Below are 21,915 nucleotides of genomic sequence, written 5' to 3' on the forward strand. Positions count from 1 at the left end.
AGTTCGTACACATGGTTAGTTGCCACCACCCACCTCGATGAATTATTAATATTTAAAACCATATGGAGCATTTTATAAATCTTTTATAATTCACGGAGCGTGGGTACTCCACAACGGATTCCTTTCTGCCTTGAAAATAACCTGAACTATGCAATGTGCTCACCCCTTAACCTAACAAGTCCTTTGGAAAGGGTGCCTGCCTCTCTGTCCTTGCATCTAAAATGACTTGGAGATATTTTGGCTCTTTTGGAATGATTCCAAGACTTTTGAACACTCATTCAATGGATATTACAGCGAATAAGAGAATCAAATACTTGACTCTTCGCAAGAATTAATCATAAGTGCTTTCATTAGTGTGCTATAGTTATATGTAATAATTGGGCTCATTCTGACATAATAATACATGCATGGAATTTAATTTGCTCCTTTTCAGTCTCAGTGTTTCCTCTTTCCCCCCCTTCCCTACTCCCTCCACCTATTCCCTTTCCTCTTCTCTACTGGTCTTCCTTCTATTTATATACTTTTTTTCTCTTTTTCTTTTGGTACCAGGGGTTCTTTTTGAACCCAGGGATGTTTAATTATTGAGCTACATCCCCAGCCATTTTTATTTTTTATTTTGAGACAGAGTTTCCCTAAGTTGCTTAAGGCTTCACTAAGTTGCTGAGGCTGGCTTTGAACTTGCCATCCTCCTGCCTCAGCCTCCTGAGTCGCTGGGATTACAGGTGTGCGCCACCATACCCAGAATATAATTTTTTACACAACATCTTAAACAATTTTGTGCCTGAAATAAAGTTTCATGGGGTGGAATTTTCCACTCGTCATATCACAGCAGTGCTCAAAACATTTCAGATTTTGGATTCTGGATTTTTTTGAAGGAAGGATGCTCAATGCTACCATTAGAGTGAGAGAACCTAGACCCACAGGGACAGTGGAGCTTATCTGAGCACACAGCTTGTGATACAGCAGATTTGGGACTGGACCCTCCCCTGTCAGTCACATCCTGCCCACGTGATGCAAATGTGCCATCCTGTACAGGATGAGGCTGGAGCTACAGCCTTCGTGGGGTACAGCTGTCTTGAACCCCACAAACACGTGCAGCAACCACGTATTCCTCCGGGAGAGCTGACTGCCTTTAAGGCTCAAAATAAACTCATCCTCTGGAAAAAAAAAAAACCTATTAATCTGCTTTGCCAAAAAGAGGTTCAGACACACTGTTATGGATTGGATCTGGAACACCCCCCAAAGACTCATATACTTAAAGGCTCATTCCCAGTGCAGAGGTGTCCAGAGGTAAGGCTTTTGGGAAATTACTGGATCATGAGGGCTCCAACTTCATCAGTGGATTAATCCATTCGGTAGATTAGAAATGTGAGTGGACTACTGGAAGGTGGTGGAAAATGTAGGCAGGTGGAGCCTGGTTGAAGGAATTAGATCGCTGAGGGCATGCCCATGGGGACTATATCTTGTCCCTGGCCTCTTTTCTTTCTCTCTCCTTTCTAGAGCATCTTTTCCCTGCCATGCCCTTCCATCATGGTGCTCTGCCTCACCTCAGCCCAAAGGGATGGAGCCAGCCAATCACAGACTGAGACCTCTAAAACTGAGCCAAAATAAATCTTTCCTCTTTTAAGTTGTTTTTCTCGGGCATTTGTTACAGCAACACAAAGCTAACTAATACGCACTTTTATTAGTAAGTCTCCAAACTCTTCCTGTTCCTGTGGCAAGAGATGTATTATAGCTTAAGAATGTGCACTCAGGGGCTGGGGTTGTGGCTCAGTGGTAGAGCACTTGTTTCACATGTGAGGCACTGGGTTCCATCCTCAGCACCACATAAAAAATAAACAAGCTGGGCATGATGGTGCACACCTGAAATCCCAGTGGCTCAGGAGGCTGAGGCAGGAGGATCCCGAGTTCAAAGCCAGCCTCAGCAACAGTGAGGTGCTAAGCAACTCAGTGAGACCCTGTCTCTAATTAAAATACAAAATAGGGCTGTGGATGTGACTCAGTGGTTGAGTGCCCCTGAGTTCAATCCCCGGCATCCAAATAATAATAACAATAATAATAAACAAAAAATAAAGTTAAAAAAGAATATGCACTCAAATGTGGCAATAAAGAAAAGTTGATATGACCACAAGGTCTCATTTTCATCTTAGCATCTATTTCCTTATATATTTGCATGTTGTCTCCCTCCACAGGCAGGTGAGACTCAGGAGACCTGGGATCATGTTTGTTGATCAGCACTGTGCACCCAATATCTTCAATAATAAAGGTTGTTAAGTTAATGATATCTCTCTGTTGTAGTCAGCTTTTTCACTGCTGTAACTAAAAGACCGACAAGAACAATTTTAGAGGATGAAAAGTTTATTTGGAAGGTTCACGTTTTCAGAGGTCCCAATCCATAGAGAGCTGGCTCCATTCCTTGGGGCTCAAGGGGAGGCCAGACATTGTGGCAGAAGAGTGTGGTAGGGAGAAGCAGCTCATATGATGATCAGAAAGAAGAGAGAGACTCCACTTGCTAGATACAAAATATACACCACTGGGTTTGATCCTCAGCACCACATATAATAATGCCCAGGAGGTGGGAATGCCTACCTCCTCCAGCCACACCCTACCTGCCTTCGGTTACCACTTAGTTAATCCCCTTATTTATTCACTGATTGGGTTAAGTTAATCCCCATTTTAATTCAATGATTTGGTTAACCCAATCATTTGACTTCTGAATGTTCTTGCATTGTCTTACACATGAGCTTTGGGGGGGACACATAATATCTGAACCACAATACCCTTATAGAAATGATAAATGTTTAGGGTGACATAAATGCCAATTACTCTGATTTGATCACTATACAATGTATACATGTAGCAAAACATTATATTCCATTCCACAAATATGCACAGTTATTATGTACCAATTAAGTTTGGAATTTTGTTTTGTTTTGTTTTGTTTTGTTATGTGAGCTCAGTGGTAGTACACTTGCTTAGCACAGGGGAAGCCCTGGGTTCAATCTCAGCACAGTAAAATAAATAAATACAATGGAGACACGCGCGCGCACACACACACACACACACGCATACATGCAACAGAACAGACTTACAAAGGATTTCTTAGGAGAAACATCTACTTAAGCTCCATTTGAAGACCCAGCTTTTGAAAAGAAGAGTTTGATAAAGTTTGACCCGAATTACATGGGTCCATATCCCAGAACATCACCAGATCTTTCCTCACTTACTCTTGGGCAATATTTGATTTTGCTGCTCATGCTAATATTTGTTGTAATAAGAACTGGCTCCATACTTATTGAAAATCTTGGTTCCGTGGATGAAATTCCTTGACTCAAAACGCTTTTCTCTAACCTTCTGCTGTGGTGCTGTGGTTTTCTCTTTGGGATCTTTGTCCCTTCTGACTTGCCTTCCTCTGGTGACATCTACAGGCAGCTGCAAAATTCATGCCCAGAAACAAGGAAGGACTCAGGAGGCTGAAACAGTCAGGATTCCACTGGAAATAAATCTCCTGCTGCACACACACACACACACACACACACACTTTTTAAAAATAAATTGAATACTCCTTTAGTACTAAAAACCTTAATATTTTATAGGTTTTACGCAAAATTATCCTTCTAGCAACTAAATTAAAAAAAAATTATGGAAACATCCTCTACTATGACAATGATGAATTAACCCTCCTGCCTTAAACACCTATAAAATAGAGCCGCACTATGAAACAGAAATTTTTAGACACAGCAGCAGGTAGCCATGAGGGATAATGATCCCTAATAGTTAGCCCAGGCGGAACAGCCTCCCTGAGCTAAGTCTGGAAGGCAAACAGCTGGGATCTGCAGGGCAGGGTATCAGAGGGGACAGGGCATAGGGACTAGATTTGAGATTAACAAAGGTTCCCTCTTGAGTTTGCAGCTCATGCGTGTGAGGAAACCACCTGACGGCAGGGGAATGAATCCATGATAGAAGCAAGCAGAACAATTCCAGACGCTCACAGGGAGTGGCCATAGGTTGTGGTTCCCAGCAGATAGAGAAAAACACCTCACAATACCTGGGGCAGGAAGTCAAGAGCTCAAGAGAGTGGAGCAAAGTGGCCCTAGGCTAAAGCTTGCTCTGGTTCTGCCCTGGGTTCAATCCCCCAAGCCATAAAAAAAAAAAAAAAAAAAAAAAATCATATTTTTTTAAGTTGTAGTTAGGCACAATATCTTTATATTATTTATTTCATTTTATGTGGTGCTAAGGATCGAACCCAGTGCCTAGCATATGCTAGGCGAGTGCTCTACTGCTGAGCCCCAGCCCCAGCCCCCTAAAAAAATTTTGTTAAAGAATATATGCATATATATATGTGTATATACATACAAATGTATGTATGTATATAATAAAAGAATATTCATCATCCAGCGCCCAATAAAACAAAATTCACAATATCTATCATTAAATCAAAAATTATCAGGCATAGCCAGACGCGGTGTCTCTCACCTGTAATCCTAGAAGTTGGGGAGGCTGAGGCAGGAGGATCACAAGTTCAACAACCAGCATCAGCAAAAAGCGAGGCACTAAACAACTCAGTGAGACCCTGTCTCTAATGAAAATACAAAAAATAGGGCTGGGGATGTGGCTCAGTGGTCAAGTGCCACTGAGTTCAATCCCTAGTACCAAAAAAATTAAAAAAATAAAATACCAGGCATGCAAAAAAGCAAGAATTGTATCCCAGGAGGAGGAGAAAAATCATCAAGAGAAATGACACAGTTAACAAGGACATTAAAATAATTACTACAGGGGCTGGGGATGTGGCTCAAGCGGTAGCACGCTCGCCTGGCATGCGTGCGGCCCGGGTTCAATCCTCAGCACCACATACAAAGATCTTGTGTCCGCCAAAAACTAAAAAAATAAATAAATAAATAAATATTAAAAAAAAAATAATTACTACATTACTACTGCATTTGGAGAGGCAGACCTGCTACCTACCAGCAAAACACGCCCAGCAGTAGACACGTCACCCCAATTGGAGGAGGGGCAGAGCAGAGCCGCCGCCCGCATTGGCAAAGTAGGCAGACCTACGACCAACCGGCAGAACAGGCCCAGCGGCCCGCAGGTGTGGTAGACATATCACCCCAATTGGAGGAAGGGGCATGGCCACCACCTGCATCTGCCATCCCAGAGAAGAGGCCCAGCGGCCCGCCGGCCTAGTTGAAAGATCACCCCAATTGGAGAAGGGGCACGGCTGCTGCCTGCACCTGCAAGGTAGGCAGACCTGCAACCTGGAGAACAGGCCCAGCGTGCCAGCATGGTAGACAGATCACCCCAATTGGAGGAGGAGCACAGCCGCTGCCCGCCCCTGCAAGGGAGACTTTGCAACTATACAAGAGCAATATAAATATATAGGGGGAAAATTCAATAACACAACAGTTTCACCAAGCAGAAAGAAACGCGAGCAGTATGAAAAGACAAGGAAAGAAAGGACCACAAGCAATGCAGGTCAACTCAACTTTAGAAGAGGTAATAGCTGCAGCAGATGGAATGTCAAAAAAGAATTCAGGATTTACATGCTTCAGATGATCTGGAGTCTCAAGGAAGACATTAGACAGCAAAATCAGACAATGAGAGATCACTTCAACAATGAATTATATAAACAAATCCAAGAAGCAAAAGATCAACTATACATGGAGATAGAGGTTATAAAAAACAAACAAACAGAAATCCTAGAAATGCAGGAAGCAATAAATCAACTTAAAAACTCAAATGAGAATACTACCAGCAGAGTAGAACACTTAGAAGATAGAACATCAGACAATGAAGACAAAGTATTTCAACTTGAAAAGAACATAGACAGCTCAGTGAGACTCTTAAGAAACCATGAGCAGAACATCCAAGAAATGTGGGATAACATAAAGAGACCAAACTTAAGAGTCATTGGGATACAGGAAGGTATAGAGGACCAAACCAAAGGAAAGAGCAATCTGTTCAACGAAATAATATGAGAAAACTTCCCAGACTTGAAGAATAAGACAGAATCCCAAATCCTAGAAGCCTACAGGATGCCGAATGTGCAAAATCATAAGAGATCCACACCTAGACACATTATAATGAAGATGCCCAACATACAGAATAAGGAGAGAATTTTAAAAGCTTCAAGAGAAAGGAAGCAGATTACATTTAGGGGTAAACCAATCAGGATAACAGCTGATCTTTCAACACAGACTCTGAAAGCTAGAAGATCCTGCAACAACATATTTCAAACGCTGAAAGAAAATGGGTTCCAACCAAGAATTGTGTATCCAGCGAAATGAAGCTTCAGGATGGAAGATGAAATTAAAACCTTCCACGATAAACAAAAGCTAAAAGAATTTGCAGCTAGAAAACCATCTCTTCAAAACATCCTCGGCAAAACATTACAGGAAGAGGAAATGGAAAATAACAATGAAAACCAACAGTGGGAGGTAGTACAATAAAGGGAAAAAATAATCAAAGAGGAAAAACAAACCATGTTAAGTAACATAAATAAACAAATATGGCTGGAAGAACAATCCATATCTCAATAATAACCCTAAATGTTAATGGCTTAAACTCACCAATTAAGAGACACAGGCTAGTAGAGTGGATCAAAAAAAAAAAAGATCCAACAATATGCTGCCTACAGGAGACACATTTGATAGGAAAAGACATACACAGACTGAAGGTGAAAGGTTGGGAAAAATCATAGCACTCATATGGACTTCGGAAACAAGCAGAAGTGTCCATACTCATATCAAATAAAATAGATTTCAAGCCAAAGTTAATCAAAAGGGATAAAGAGAGACACTACATACTGCTCAAGGGAACCATACACCAACAAGAGATAACAATCATGAATATATATGCTCCAAACAATGGTGCAGCTATGTTCATCAAACAAACTCTTCTCGAGTTCCAGAGTCTAATAGACCACCATACAATAATTATGGGAGACTTCAACACACCTCTCTCACCACTGGACAGATCTTCCAAACAAAAGTTGAATAAAGAAACTATAGAACTCAATAATACAATTAATAACCTAGACTTAATTGACATATATAGAATATACCCCCCAAGATCAAGCAGTTACACTTTTTTCTCAGCAGCACATGGATCCTTCTCAAAAATAGATCATATATTATGTCACAGGGCAACTCTTAGACATTATAAAGGAGTAGAGATAATACCATGCATCTTATCTGATCATAATGGAATGAAACTGGAAATCAATCATAAAAGAAGGAAGGAAAAATCATGCATCACTTGGAGAATGAACAATAGGTTACTGAATGATCAATGGATTATAGAAGACATCAAGGAGGAAATTAAAAAATTCTTAGAGATAAATGAAAACACAGACACAACATATCAGAATCTATGGGACACAATGAAAGCAGTTCTAAGAGGAAAATTCATTGCCTGGAGTTCATTCCTTAAAAAAAGGAAAAACCAACAAATAAATGATCTCACACTTCATCTCAAAATCCTAGAAAAAGAAAAGCAAAACAACAGCAAAAGAAGTAGAAGGCAAGAAATAATTTAAATCAGAGCTAAAATTAATGAAATCGAAACAAAAGAAACAATTGAAAAAATTGACAAAACTAAAAGTTGGTTCTTTGAAAAAATAAATAAGATCGACAGACCCTTAGCCATGCTAATGAAGAGAAGAAGAGAGAGAACTCAAATTACTAGCATATGGAATGAAAAAGGCAATATCACAACAGACACTTCAGAAATACAGAAGATAATTCGAAATTATTTTGAATCCTTATACTCCAATAAAATAGAAGATAGTAAAGGCATCGATAAATTTCTTAAGTCATATGATCTGCCCAGATTGAGTCAGGAGGATATAGACAACCTAAACAGACCAATATCAATTGAGGAAATAGAAGAAGCCATCAAAAGACTACCAACTAAGAAAAGCCCAGGACCGGATGGGTATACAGCAGAGTTTTACAAAACCTTTAAAGAACTAATACCAATACTTTTCAAGCTATTCCAGGAAATAGAAAAAGAGGGAGAACTTCCAAATTCATTCTATGAGCCCAACATCACCCTGATTCCTAAACCAGACAAAGATACTTCAAAGAAAGAAAACTACAGACCAATATCTCTAATGAATCTAGATGCAAAAATCCTCAATAAAATTCTGGTGAATTGAATACAAAAACATATCAAAAAAATTGTGCACCATGATCAAGTAGGATTCATCCCTGGGATGCAAGGCTGGTTCAATATACGGAAATCAATAAATGTTATTCACCACATCAATAGACTTAAAGATAAGAACCATATGATCATCTTGATAGATGCAGAAAAGGCATTTGACAAAGTACAGCATCCCTTTATGTTCAAAACTCTGGAAAAACTAGGGATAACCGGAACATATCTCAATATTGTAAAAGCTATCTATGCTAAACCTCAGGCTAGCATCATTCTGAATGGAGAAAAATTGAAGGCATTCCCTCTAAAATCTGGAACAAGACAGGGATGCCCTTTCTCACCACTTCTGTTCAACATAGTTCTCGAAACACTGGCCAGAGCAATTAGACAGATGAAAGAAATTAAAGGCATAAAAATAGGAAAAGAAGAACTTAAATTATCACTATTTGCCGATGATATGATTTTATACCTAGCAGACCCAAAAGGGTCTACAAAGAAACTATTAGAGCTAATAAATGAATTCAGCAAAGTGGCAGGATATAAAATCAACACGCATAAATCAAAGGCATTCCTGTATATCAGTGACAAATCCTCTGAAATGGAAATGAGGACAACCACTCCATTCACAATTTCCTCAAAAAAAATAAAATACTCGGGAATCAACCTAACAAAAGAGGTGAAAGACTTATACAATGAAAACTACAGAACCCTAAAGAGAGAAAGAGAAGAAGATCTTAGAAGATGGAAAAATATACCCTGTTCATGGATAGGCAGAACTAACATCATCAAAATGGCAATATTACCAAAAGTTTTCTATAGGTTTAATGCAATGCCAATCAAAATCCCAACGGCATTTCTTGTAGAAATAGAGAAAGCAATCATGAAATTCATATGGAAAAATAAAAGACCCAGAATAGCAAAAACAACTCTAAGCAGGAAGTGTGAATCAGGCGGTATAGCGATACCAGACTTCAAACTATACTAGAGAGCAATAGTAACAAAAACAGCATGGTACTGGTACCAAAACAGGCGGGTGGACCAATGGTACAGAATAGAGGACACAGAATCCAATCCACAAAACTACAACTATCTTATATTTGATAAAGGGGTTAAAAGCATGCAATGGAGGAAGGATAGCATCTTCAACAAATGGTGCTGGGAAAACTGGAAATCCATATGCAACAAAATGAAACTGAATCCCTTTCTCTCGCCATGCACAAAAGTTAACTCAAAATGGATCAAGGAGCTTGATATCAAATCAGAGACACGGCATCTGATAGAAGAAAAAGTTGGCTACGATCTACATACTGTGGGGACGGGCTCCAAATTCCTCAATAGGACACCCATAGCACAAGAGTTAATAACTAGAATCAACAAATGGGACTTACTCAAACTAAAAAGTTTTTTCTCAGCAAAAGAAACAATAAAAGAGGTAAATAGGGAGCCTACATCCTGGAAACAAATCTTTACTCCTCACACTTCAGATAGAGCCCAATATCCAGAGTATACAAAGAACTCAAAAAATTAAACAATAAGAAAACAAATAACTCAATCAACTAATGGGCCAAGGACCTGAACAGACACTTCTCAGAGGAGGACATACAATCAATCAACAAGTACATGAAAAAATGCTCACCATCTCTAGCAGTCAGAGAAATGCAAATAAAAACCACCCTAAGATACCATCTCACTCCAGTAAGATTGGCAGCCATTAGGAAGTCAAACAACAACAAGTGCTGGCGAGGATGTGGGGAAAAGGGTACACTTGTACATTGCTGGTGGGACTGCAAATTGGTGTGGCCAATTTGGAAAGCAGTATGGAGATTTCTTGGAAAGCTGGGAACGGAACCACCATTTGACCCAGCTATTCCCCTTCTTGGTCTATTCCCTAAAGACCTAAAAAGAGCACACTATAGGGACACTGCTACATCCATGTTCATAGCAGCACAATTCACAATAGCAAGACTGTGGAACCAACCAAGATGCCCTTCAATAGACGAATGGATAAAAAAAATGTGGCATTTATACACAATGGAGTATTACTCTGCATTAAAAAATGACAGAATCATAGAATTTGCAGGGAAATGGATGGCATTAGAGCAGATTATGCTAAGTGAAGCTAGCCAATCCCTAAAAAACAAATGCCAAATGTTTTCTTTGATATAAGGAGAGTAACTAAGAACAGAGTAGGGACGAAGAGCATGAGAAGATGATTAACATTAAACAGGGATGAGAGGTGGGAGGGAAAGGGAGAGAGAAGGGAAATTGCATGGAAATGGAAGGAGACCCTCAGGGTTATACAAAATTACATACAAGAGAAAGTGAGGGGAAAGGGAAAAAAACAAGGGGGAGACATGAATTACAGTAGAGGGGGTAGAGAGAGAAGATGGAAGGGGAGGGGAGGGGAGGGGGGATAGTAGAGGATAGGAAAGGCAGCAGAATACAACAGACACTAGTATGGCAATATGTAAATCAGTGGATGTGTAACCGATGTGATTCTACAATCTGTATATGGGGTAAAAATGGGGAGTTCATAACCCACTTGAATCAAAATATGAAATATGATATATCAAGAACTATGTAATGTTTTGAACAACCAACAATAAAAATTATAAAAAAAAAACAACTGCATTTGGAATATTTGAGATGATGAAGGAAATATTACCATGTTAAGAAGTGTGAGGCAGGCCTGATAGCGCACGTCTGTAATCCCAGTGGCTTGGGAGGCTGAGGCAAGAGGATCGTAACAAGTTCAAAGCCAGCCTCAGCAAAAGAGAGCGCTAAGCAACTCAGTGAAACTCTGTCTCTAAATAAAATACAAAATAGGACTGGGATATGGCTCAGTGGTTGAGTGCCCCTGAGTTCAATCCCTGGTGCCAATACGTAAATAAATAAGAAAAGAAAGAATAAGAAGTGTGAAAGAATTTTAAAAGACCTACACTGAACTTTTCAGCCCCTTCTGAATCCGTGGGGTTTCACCTGGTTTTTTAACAGAGTCGTCTGCACAATGGGATTCCTATAGATTGTGTGATGCACACTCATTTTAGGTGTATCGTTCCTGTACCAGCAATGTTTGGTGAATTAATTATCCCATTAATTAATAATTTTTATTCTTAGTGCCAAGCACCTAAGAGGCATTCCATAAAAAGTATATTGGGTAAATGAACAGGAAAACTGATGTTCTAAGAAATTACATGAATTTCTCAAGATTGGATGGTTGGGGAAATCAGAGGAGAGTGGGATTCCCTGTCTCCTAATCTCCCATCCATTCAAGGTCACGTGGAAATCGGAATCTGAAGCCTTCCTAAGACTTTCCAACAATCTCCTGGATTTCACCCTGAAGTTGATCCCAGGTTTTTGGAATTTGGGGATGAAAACACCCTTCCTTGACATTTATCTTTTTGGATGGTTTTCCTGAGGATCTGATTCTTAGGGGCGTTTCTGCCCAGTATAAGGAACCCCTCAGAACACCTGCCTGACAAAGAACAGGGAGATAAGAAAGGGGGGCCCTGGAGCAATCCAGGCAGGCTCATTATGTGGGGGTCAGTGCCAATTCTCCTTAATTAACTCACTTGAGTCTCCTTTAAACGTTGCCTCCAGCACATGTAAACTGAGCCAAAGATGCTCACATTTCTTGTGCATGAAAAAATCAGCCTCCTACAGCGTTTTTATTCTGCTCTCCTATAGTATTTCATATGTGCCTGACCAGTTTGGGGCTCTCCCAGGATTTCTTGCCCTTGTTCAAAAATTGGCGCATTCATTAAAGATCACAAAGTTTGTTCAGATGGGGGAAACTCCAAGAAAGAACATGTTTTAAGTAAAAACTGCTCAGGATCTTGACAGGAAGTCAAATGCCACTGCCAACAGCAAACATGCATGGGACAGGCCGGGTTGTAGTTGTCACTCTGACTTTAACAGGATGAGAGGAAGACGTGGCCCCGGAGAATTCCAGTTCTCAGGGAGAAAACTCGAGGGGAATGAATGGGTCGTGTGATGGTTGTATCTTCAACGATTTAAGACACGACCAACTTGTTTAAAGAATAAAAGGAGAATAAAGAGAATGAACTGGTCATCACTTGGGTCCCCCATTTCTCATCGCCCCCTCTTTGGAAGACAATGCCAGTCCCTCCATGCCCTCCCTCGGCATCGGTCCATCTTTTTGATTTGGGACATTTGCGTTGTGTGTGGTGGCATCTGGTCGAGGTCTCGATCTGCACTTGTCTCAGGATGAATGACGTTCAGCGTCTTTTTCATTTGTGCCTGGACCATCCCCCCAGGGAGAATTAAAGGTAGGATCGACTCCAGCATGTCCGTGTGATGATGAGAAGATCTGTTAGGGAATTAAAAAGTGCCGATCTAGGAGAGAGAGGAGGGTGAGCAGGGAGATGTGCTCAAGGGAGTAAGTAGGAAGGGGTAGGATCCAGTGCAGACACGGAGGAGGTGGCATGAGAGGGACTATGGCCGTTTCATCCCCTAGACAGGAAGGACAGTAGGAGGATGCACAGGCTGGTCATGGGCAGATGTGGCTGGGGAGCTGAGGAAGGTTCTCTTCTGATTACTTCTATTTTCTCAGTTAAGGAGGAGGATTCAAGGTCATCTCTTGAGAAGGAAGAAGTGTTAGGATGCGAAGAGAGAAGACAGGCATTGGGAATGAGAGAGAGAGAGAGAGAGAGAAGATTAGGGGTGTGAAGTCTGATGTTTCGGCAGACACTTTGGCCTGCCTGAGACATTTCAGACTTGCAAAATTATAACCAGCAGTGGCTGTAGTCTGACACCCTCGGATAGGACCCGGGATTCCCATTAACCAAATTTGGTGTCATCATGACCCAGTCACCCGATCCAGCCACCTTGAGCCTCTTTGTAAGCGCTTAAGGTGTTTTTTGGCTGGCGTCAGCACAGCGCAGCAGTATGATTCTCAAGTGTCTGAATTATTCATAGGTCTGACCTATTCTAACGAGAACTTTGCCCAAAAGGCTAAATTATTAAGCACCTGGTGAGATCTAGGAGGATGCTGTCTAGAAAACCGAGACACAGTGAATTTTCTTGCTGAAAATTTTGGCTTCTTAAAGGAGTTGAACCTTTACTGACAGTTCACAATTGCTCCCAAAATGAGAGCTGGTGACGCCCAGTGGCATTAAAATCACTGCTCAGGGAGGCGAAAAGAGACCCTGACTAATAAGTCAAAGAGAAACCAGCCACTCAACGAGAAGCCACTGCTGCTTTTAGAATATCATTAAAGGCAGTTCCTGGTGGCAACACGTTGCCTTTCCTTGCGAGACTGAGGCAACTTTCAAAAGTAAACATCGATGACCTCCAGCAATGGGAGAACTAAAGCACACTGGACAGTGACCTAAAAGCCCAAAGAGCTGTTAAGCACTTGGGTGACAATACCCGGTGCTGTTATTTATTTATCTTAATTTTTTTACCCTGTGCTTTTCTGAGTTTGGACCATCCACTAAAGTAATTAATCCTTTGTCCCTTTCTTCATTTTTGGAAAACAGTAACAACATACACAGCTGGGGATATGGCTCAGTGGTAGAGCACTTGCCTGGTCCGTGTGAGGCACTGGGTTCGATCCTCAGCACTGCATAAAAAAGTAAATAAATAAAATAAAGGTATTGTGTTCATCTACAACTAAAACCAATACTTAAAAAAAAAGAATATGTACATCGAGGGCTAGAGCAAAGACACAGTTACTAATGATCCAGTTGTCTATTTTTTATTCTTCATTTGGATAAAGATTTTCATCACTTCTGTCTCATAATTGTACGGTAGTTGAAATACTATTCATGAAGAATGTAGACATTTGTTCAAAATTCTAGGGCTAAAATTTCCTATAAAAGTAATGGTAGACTTGCCTGATTTGCTTTAAAAAATCTCCTTTTCTTTTTTTTTTTTTTTTTTGTACGGGGGTGAGTGGTCTTCTACCCCTAAGTTACATCCCCAACCCTTTTTGTCTTTTATTTTGAAACAGGGTCTCACCAAATTGCCGGGCTGGCCTCGAACTTACAATTTTCCTGCCTCTGCTTCCAGAAGAGCTGGGATTACAGGTGTGTGCCACCTCACCCACCTGCATGCAAGAATTTCTGAAGGTGTAGGGTGTTAGTCAAAGAACACACTGTGTATGTACTCAAGCATTGCGGGTGAAATGACATTCAGTCTAGGATTTGCTTTACTATCCAGCAAAGGAAGGGCAGGGGTTGCAGATAAATGAAGCCTAGCTAGAAAATGTTTATGGATGATGAGCGCATAGTAGTTAGTCGTGTACATGTTCAGAAATTTACAAAATAAAGTATAAAACACATCATAAAATCCTCTTCTTAAGTGAATTTAGAGCTGTATGTAGTTCAGTGGTAGAGCACTGGCTTAACATGCATGTGGCCCTGGGTTTGATCCCTAGCACCAAACACTCACACTCTCTCTCTCTCTCTCTCACACACACACACACACACACACCAAATCAAAACAAAAAACAAAAAAACTGAATCTAGAGATAAGCATGTGATACTCTCTAAACTAAATCAACTTTTCAGAATTGTTTTGTTTCTGACAAACAAAAACCAGCGTCAAGACAAAAATCAAATTAGCCTCCACAATTAGCAGATCAAAATGACCACCGAAGATTTTTACAGTACAGTCTCCTCCTCAAGGTCTCTAACATTCCCTCATTCATTTGTTGGACACCGAGTACCAAGCACTCTTTTCCTACTGGTGGGAAACAAGATGAACAAAGACCCTTCCTTCATGGAGCGCAATGGCTGGTTGGGGAGAAAAACATTTAATCATAAATAAATAAATATCACCAGTGTTATGAAGGAAAAGAGAGTGGGATGATAGAAATAACAGCTGGGGTACAGAAATGGCTTCATTGAGGAGACGACATTTAACCCGAGATCTGAAAGACATGGAGGCAAAAGTGTTCAAGTAGGATAGTGTTGGAGGGTGATGTACGGTAGGGAAGTCATCCAGAGAAATGGCACAACATGTACGAAGACCCTAGAGTACATCTTATCCTAAATACAACAGGAGATTGTATCCATTTTTTTTAAGGCTGTTTTAGGGCTGGGGTTGTGGCTTAGCAGTAGAGCCCTTACTTAGCACGTGCAAGGCCCTGGGTTCGATCCTCAGCACCACATAAAAATAAATAAATAAAATGAAGGTATTGTGTCCAATTACAACAACAACAAAAAAATATTTTTAAAAACCCAATAAATTAAATGCTGTTTTAGACTTAGTGCCTTTGGAACTAAGTGGCTTTGACAACATCATCTTATTTTCTAACAATTCTGTGGGTCCACAAGTTGGGCTGGGCTCAGCTGGGAAGGCACATGCATGCTCCACGTGTCAGCTAAGCTCACTCATAGATCTGGGGCCCGGCCAGAAATACTAGAATGCCCAGGGCCTCCTCCATCATTGGTCTCTCATTCTGTCATTACAGAGGCTAAACTGGGCCTGTACAGCTGAATAATCTCAGGATACCAAGGATGAGGAAGAAATAGGAGGAACTCAACAGAACTCTGCAGCAGCCTTGTCCTGGGAGTACATCAGTCTGATCTGTGGGGACAAAACTCCAGTGGACAGTACTTCCCATTCCCTACCACCTTGTACTGATGAGAAGGGAAGCTGGGAGTTATTTCAAGCAGCTTCAGTTTTAGGCCACCCCAGCTGGCAGCCCAGTGAGCACAAAAGAAGAAGGAGTTAACAACCCCCAGCCCTTGCTCTCTCAGCACTAGCCCAAGAAGAAGTGGAGCGAAGGCAGAGGCCATCCATTCTTTTTTTTTTTTTTTTTTTTTTTAATTCCAGGGATTAAACTCAGGGGCACTCAACCACTGAGCCACATCCCCAGCCCTATTTTGTATTTTATTTAGAGACAGGGTCTCACTGAGTTGCTTAGCACCTAGCTTTTGCTGTGGCTGGCTTTGAACTTGCGATCCTCCTGCCTCAGCCTCCCAAGCTACTGGGATTACAGTACCACCATACCCAGGGAGGCCATCCATTCTTGTCAACTATTTAGATCCTCAATGGAGACAACTCTCATTTTTCATTAAGAATTTTTTTTCCTTTTTCTTCTTTTTTTTTCCTGTGCTAATTGGTTGGTGGATATATATACATATACATACCTGTTTCTTTTTTCACATTGTTAACATCTTTGTGAGTTATTTTTCTTGTCTTTTAAGGGTCAGAGGTTTGTTTGTTTATTTACTTTTTTATTTATTTATTTATTTTGTTTCTCTTTCTGTCCTTTCTTCTCCCACCAATAGTCAAATACTCTTGTTCTCTTCCTGCCACTCTCTCCCTTTACTTTGCTTTTTCCTATTTTTCTCCTTTATAACTATCATTTACTGTATCTCTTCTGCATTCTTTCACATTTTCAGTGAGTAAACTTTTTTCTACCTTCCTCTCACATTTCCTTTTCTCTTAATGAACTATATTTTTACCATCATTTAGAACTATTTCGTTTATATAACTTCTTCCCCCACCATTCACATTGTAGCAGCTATTAGTGCTGTAGATGATGTAGTTGACACCTGCTGTTTACTTTAATGCTAGATCTAGTTCACGTTTTTTTTTTTTCTATTGGCAATTGCTGACCCCACCATTCCTATTTTAGGGGCAATCAGTGTTGTAGATGTCATAGTAGGCACTAGGTATCAATTTTAATGCTGTATATCACTTGATTTGGTTGCTGCTATTGCTTGTTTTTCCCTTTGCTGTGAACTTCTGGGAAACTACAGGGACATTACAGATTCCTCAACTAAAAACAGCTATGGGTGGGGCTGGGTTTGTGCCTCAGTGGTAGAGCACTTGCCTAGCATATGTGAGCACTGGGTTTGACCCTCAGCACCACACAAAGAGAAGTAAATAAAGGTATTGTCCATCTACAACTAAATGTTCTTTAAAAAAGCACAGCTGTGGGTGGGCCCTCAGGTCCCACTCATGAACATCCACTCCAATAGCCAAAACAGAGAATTAACACAAAGGCTGTGGATACCATGCCTACAAAGGGGTCTCAATCTAAATTACTCTAGGACACTTTGTCAAGAAAAGACCATGCCCTAAAAAGGTTCACTCATAAGAGTGGAAAAGAAATTCATCCTAACAGATGCATAAAACTCAACTCAGGATTACAAGCAATGTGAAAAAAAATAAGGTAATACAATATCTCCTAAAGTTCACAATTCATCGATAACTGACCCCAAAGATATTGAAGTGGATGAAATATCATATAAAGACTCATAAGAATGATTATAAAAATGATCAATAAATTTCAGGAGAACACAGAAAACTACTGAATGAATTAATGAAGTTACTACAGGACATGAACAAAAACTTCAATAAAGATATAGAGATATCTAAAAACAGAAATCTTGGAAATGAAAGACACAATAAATCAAGTAAAATGTTAAGTGAAAAGTCTCTCTAATAGAGTAGACCCTGCTGAAGACAGTATTTCAGAGCTGGAAGATAAAGTGACCTACCTTGAATATTCGGACAGTATTAAAGAAAAGAAAATAAGTAACTATGACCAGAATATACAAAAACTCTGAAATAACATAAAGAGACCAATTTTAAGAATTATTGGAATTGAAGAAGGTTCTAAGAAGTAGCCTAATGGCACAGGTAACCTCTTCAGGGAAATAATAACAGAAAATTTTACAAACCTTGAGAATGAGATGGACAGGAGGCATTCAGAACCCCAAATATTCAAGATCAAAAAAGAACCTGACCATGACCTATTATTATTAAAATCCCTAACACAGAATAAAGATACGATTTTTTAAAGGCCTCAAGAGAAAATCTGATTGGCAAGCCAATCAGATTGCTTCCACTTTTTCAACACAAACACTTAAGAACCAGAAGGTGTTAGAATGGTGTGTTCCAAATAATGGGGGGGGGGGGGACTGTCAACCAAGATTGCTATATCAAGCACAGCTATCCTTCATCAAAGAAGAAATGTTTAAAAATCTTTCACAATAAGCAGAAACTCAAAGAATTTATGACTACTAAGGTGGCACTACATAAAATATTTGAAGAAATATTCCACACAGAAGAAATCAAATGAACAAATCTCATTTGAAGAGTAGCTAATAAACAAGAAACAGGACCAAATTAAATAATAGAAATAAATCAAAATGGCAAGAATTAAAAAAAAATCTATAGTAACATTGAAAGTAGTCTCAACTCTTCAATTAAGAAATGGTGCTGGAGAAACTGGTTAGCTACATGTAGAAGAATGAGTCTTGATACTTATTTCTCACCCTGCACAAAAGTCAATTCAAAGGGCATCAAAATCCTAGGAATTAGACCAGAAACTATGCAACTCCTGGAAAAAAATGTAGTGTAAACACTCCAGCATATGGGCCCCTTTCTGTTTCTCTCTTTTGTTTCTGCATGGCCACCATGAGAGGAACAGATCACCCCTCCCTGTTGAGAGCCACAGCCGAAGGGGCCACAGCAAACTTCCAGCTGCCAGCTGATGATTGGCTCACTGCGGCCTGAGCAAACTTCTAGCTGCCAGCTGCTTGGCTCCTCTGCGGTGATGCTCATTGGGCTGTTTCCCGGCCCTTTCAGACCATGGGGCTGCTCACTGGGGGACTTTTTTTGACTCTGCCCACACGACCCAGCCAATCAGCCTCAAGAGCAGGAGGAGTGTGGGGATTGAGAGGCTTGTGGGAAGCCGGTGGTGGCAGTTGGGCTCTGAGGGAATTCCTGAAGAGCTCGTGTGGTGTGGTGTGTGTATTCTAAATATAAAGTTCATTTCTGCTTGATAAGTGGCTCATGAATTGTGCCCAGCCAGACTGCGGCACCTCCCATTTCCTCCCACCATGATGTACCATGTTGCCACAGGCTTGCCAAATGTATTAAAAAACAAGACTGAACTGTATGTTATTTGCAAGAGACTAACCTTGCAGGCAAAGACAGTCACAGACTAAAAGTGAAAGGATGGAAATTTATATATCATGCAAATGGAGCCCCCAAACAAGCAGGAGTAGCTACTTTCATATCAAACAAAGTAGACTTCAAGCTAAAATTAATTAGAAAAGAAAAAGAAGGTCACTTTAGGGGCTGGGGCTGTAGCTCAGTGTTAGAGCACTGGCCTTGCATGTGTGAGGTACTGGGTTCAATCTGCAGCACCATATAAAAATAAATAAATAAAGATATTGTACCAACTATAACTAAAAAAAAAAAATTTTTAAAGAAGGTCACGTCATACAAGTGAAGGGAATGATCCAATAAGAAGATACAATGATGGGGCTGGTGGTGATTCAGTGGTAGACAGCTTGCCTAGCATGTGTGAGGCACTGGGTTAAATTCTCATCACCACGTATAAATAAATAAAATATTGACAACTTTATATATATATATATATATATATATATATATATATATATATATATACATATACATATATATACATATACATATATATGTATATATATATATATATATAAATGATAGTAAATATTTATTTATGTCTCAAATGGTACACCTAATTACATAATACAGACACTCTTGAATTAAAGACTCACATGGACCCCAATACAATAATACTGGGTGATTTCAACACACCTCTCTCATTAATCGATAAGTCATCCAGAATTAACGCAGTAAAGTCTCTTTGGCCCTGGAAAATATTATAAATCAAATAGACTTAACAGATATACATAGGCTATTTCATCTAACAATAGCCAAATACACTTTCTTCTTAATGACTCATGTTTAGGTTACAAAGCAACTCTTGGCAATAATTAGAAATCAACAAGACAAGAGAAGAAAATAGAAGACATAAAAACAGGAAAGGAAGAAGAAAAATGATCATTGTTTGCAGATGATATTATCTTACACTTAGAACATCCAAAAAGCACCACCAAAAGTCTGCTAGAGTTGATAAACAAGTTCAGCAAAGTAGCAGGCTACAAAATCGACATATAAGAATCAGGATTTTTCCCATACACCAATAGTGAATCTGCTGAGAAAGAAATCGGTAAACAATCCCATTCACAGTAGCCTCAAAAAAAACCCAAAAAAACTCCTAGGAATAAATCTAACCAAGGAGGTGAAAACTATAGAACATCGAAGAAAGAAATTGAAGAAGATATAAGAAAATGGAAAGACTTGGCATGTTCATGGATAGGCAGAATTAATATTGTTTAAATGGCCAGGCTATCAAAAGCGATGTACAGATTCAATATACTCCCCATAAAAAGACCAATGACATTCTTCATGGAAGTAGGAAAAAGTCTTAAAATTCATTTGGAAGAATAAAAGATCCAGAATAGTCAGAGCAATTCTGAGCCAAAAAAAAAAGAAAAGAAAGTAATGCTGACAGCATCACAATACCTGACTTCAAATTATACTACAGAGCTATCATAACAAAAATTGCATGGTACTGGCCTAAAAACAGACACTTTGACCCATGGTATAGACTAGAAGACACAGACAAAAACCCACCCAGAGATAGTTATCCGATCCTAGACAAAGGTGCCAAAACTACACATTGGAGGAAAGACAACCTTCTTAACAAATGGTGCTGAAGAAACTGGTTATCTACATGTAGAAGAATGAGTCTTGATACTTATTTCTCACCCTGCACAAAAGTCAATTCAAAGTGCATCAAAATCCTAGGAATTAGACCAGAAACTATGCAACTTCTGGAAAAAAAATGTGGTGTAAACACTCCAGCATATGGGCCCCTTTCTGTTTCTCTCTTTTGTTTCTGCATGGCCACCATGAGAGGAACAGATCACCCCTCCCGTATCCTCCCACCATGATGTACCATGTTGCCACAGGCCCAAAGCAAAAGTGATCATGGACTGAAACTAGGAAATAAAATTTACCTTTCTTCCTAAGGGGCTGATTATCTCAGATATTTTGTCACAGTGATAAAAAGCTGACTAACGCTGTGCATGTGTGTAAGTTGAGTATGTGCCTTGTTTATTCATTTGTTGACTCTGTTCTGATCAGGCAAGTATCATCTCAGTGCATATACATGCCAGTCTAGATCCATGCTATGCTTACATCAGGCTTTCCTAATATTATTCTTATGGTAAACTATGGTAGACTGTCTTGCTCTTAGAAATTCTCCCTAAGAAAATTGGACCTACCAAAAAACAAATAATCAATAAATGGACTAAGAAACTGAACACACTTCACAAAGAAGAAATACAATTGATCAACAAAGATACAAAAAAAATGTTCATCATCTCTAGCAATTAGAGAAAGGCAAATCCAAACTACTCTAAGATTTCATCTCACTCCAATGAGAATGGCAATTATCAAGAATACAAGGAATAATAAGTTTGGGCAATAATGTGGGGGAAAAGGTACACTCATACATTGCTGGTGGGACTTCAAATTGGGGCAACCAATATGGAAAGCAGTATGGAGATTCTTTAAAAAACTTGGAATGGAACCACCCTTTGACCCAGCTATTACACTCCTTGATTTATACCCAAAGGACTTAAAATCAGCATACTACGGTGACACAGCCACACCAATGTTTATAGCAGCTGAATTCACAATAGCTAAACTGTGGAACCAATCTAGCTGCCCATCAATAGATGAATGGATAAAGAAACTGTAGTATATATATACACCTGATGGAATATTATTCATCCATAAAGAAGAATGAAAATTATGGCATTTGCAGGTAAATGGATGGAAGTAGAGAATATCATGCTAAGTGAAATAATCCAATCCCCCCCAAAACAAAAGCTGAATGTTTTCTCTGATAAGAGGATGCTGATCCATAGT

This window comes from Callospermophilus lateralis, chromosome 19, assembly GCF_048772815.1.
Source record: "Callospermophilus lateralis isolate mCalLat2 chromosome 19, mCalLat2.hap1, whole genome shotgun sequence".
Lineage (NCBI taxonomy): Eukaryota > Metazoa > Chordata > Mammalia > Rodentia > Sciuridae > Callospermophilus > Callospermophilus lateralis.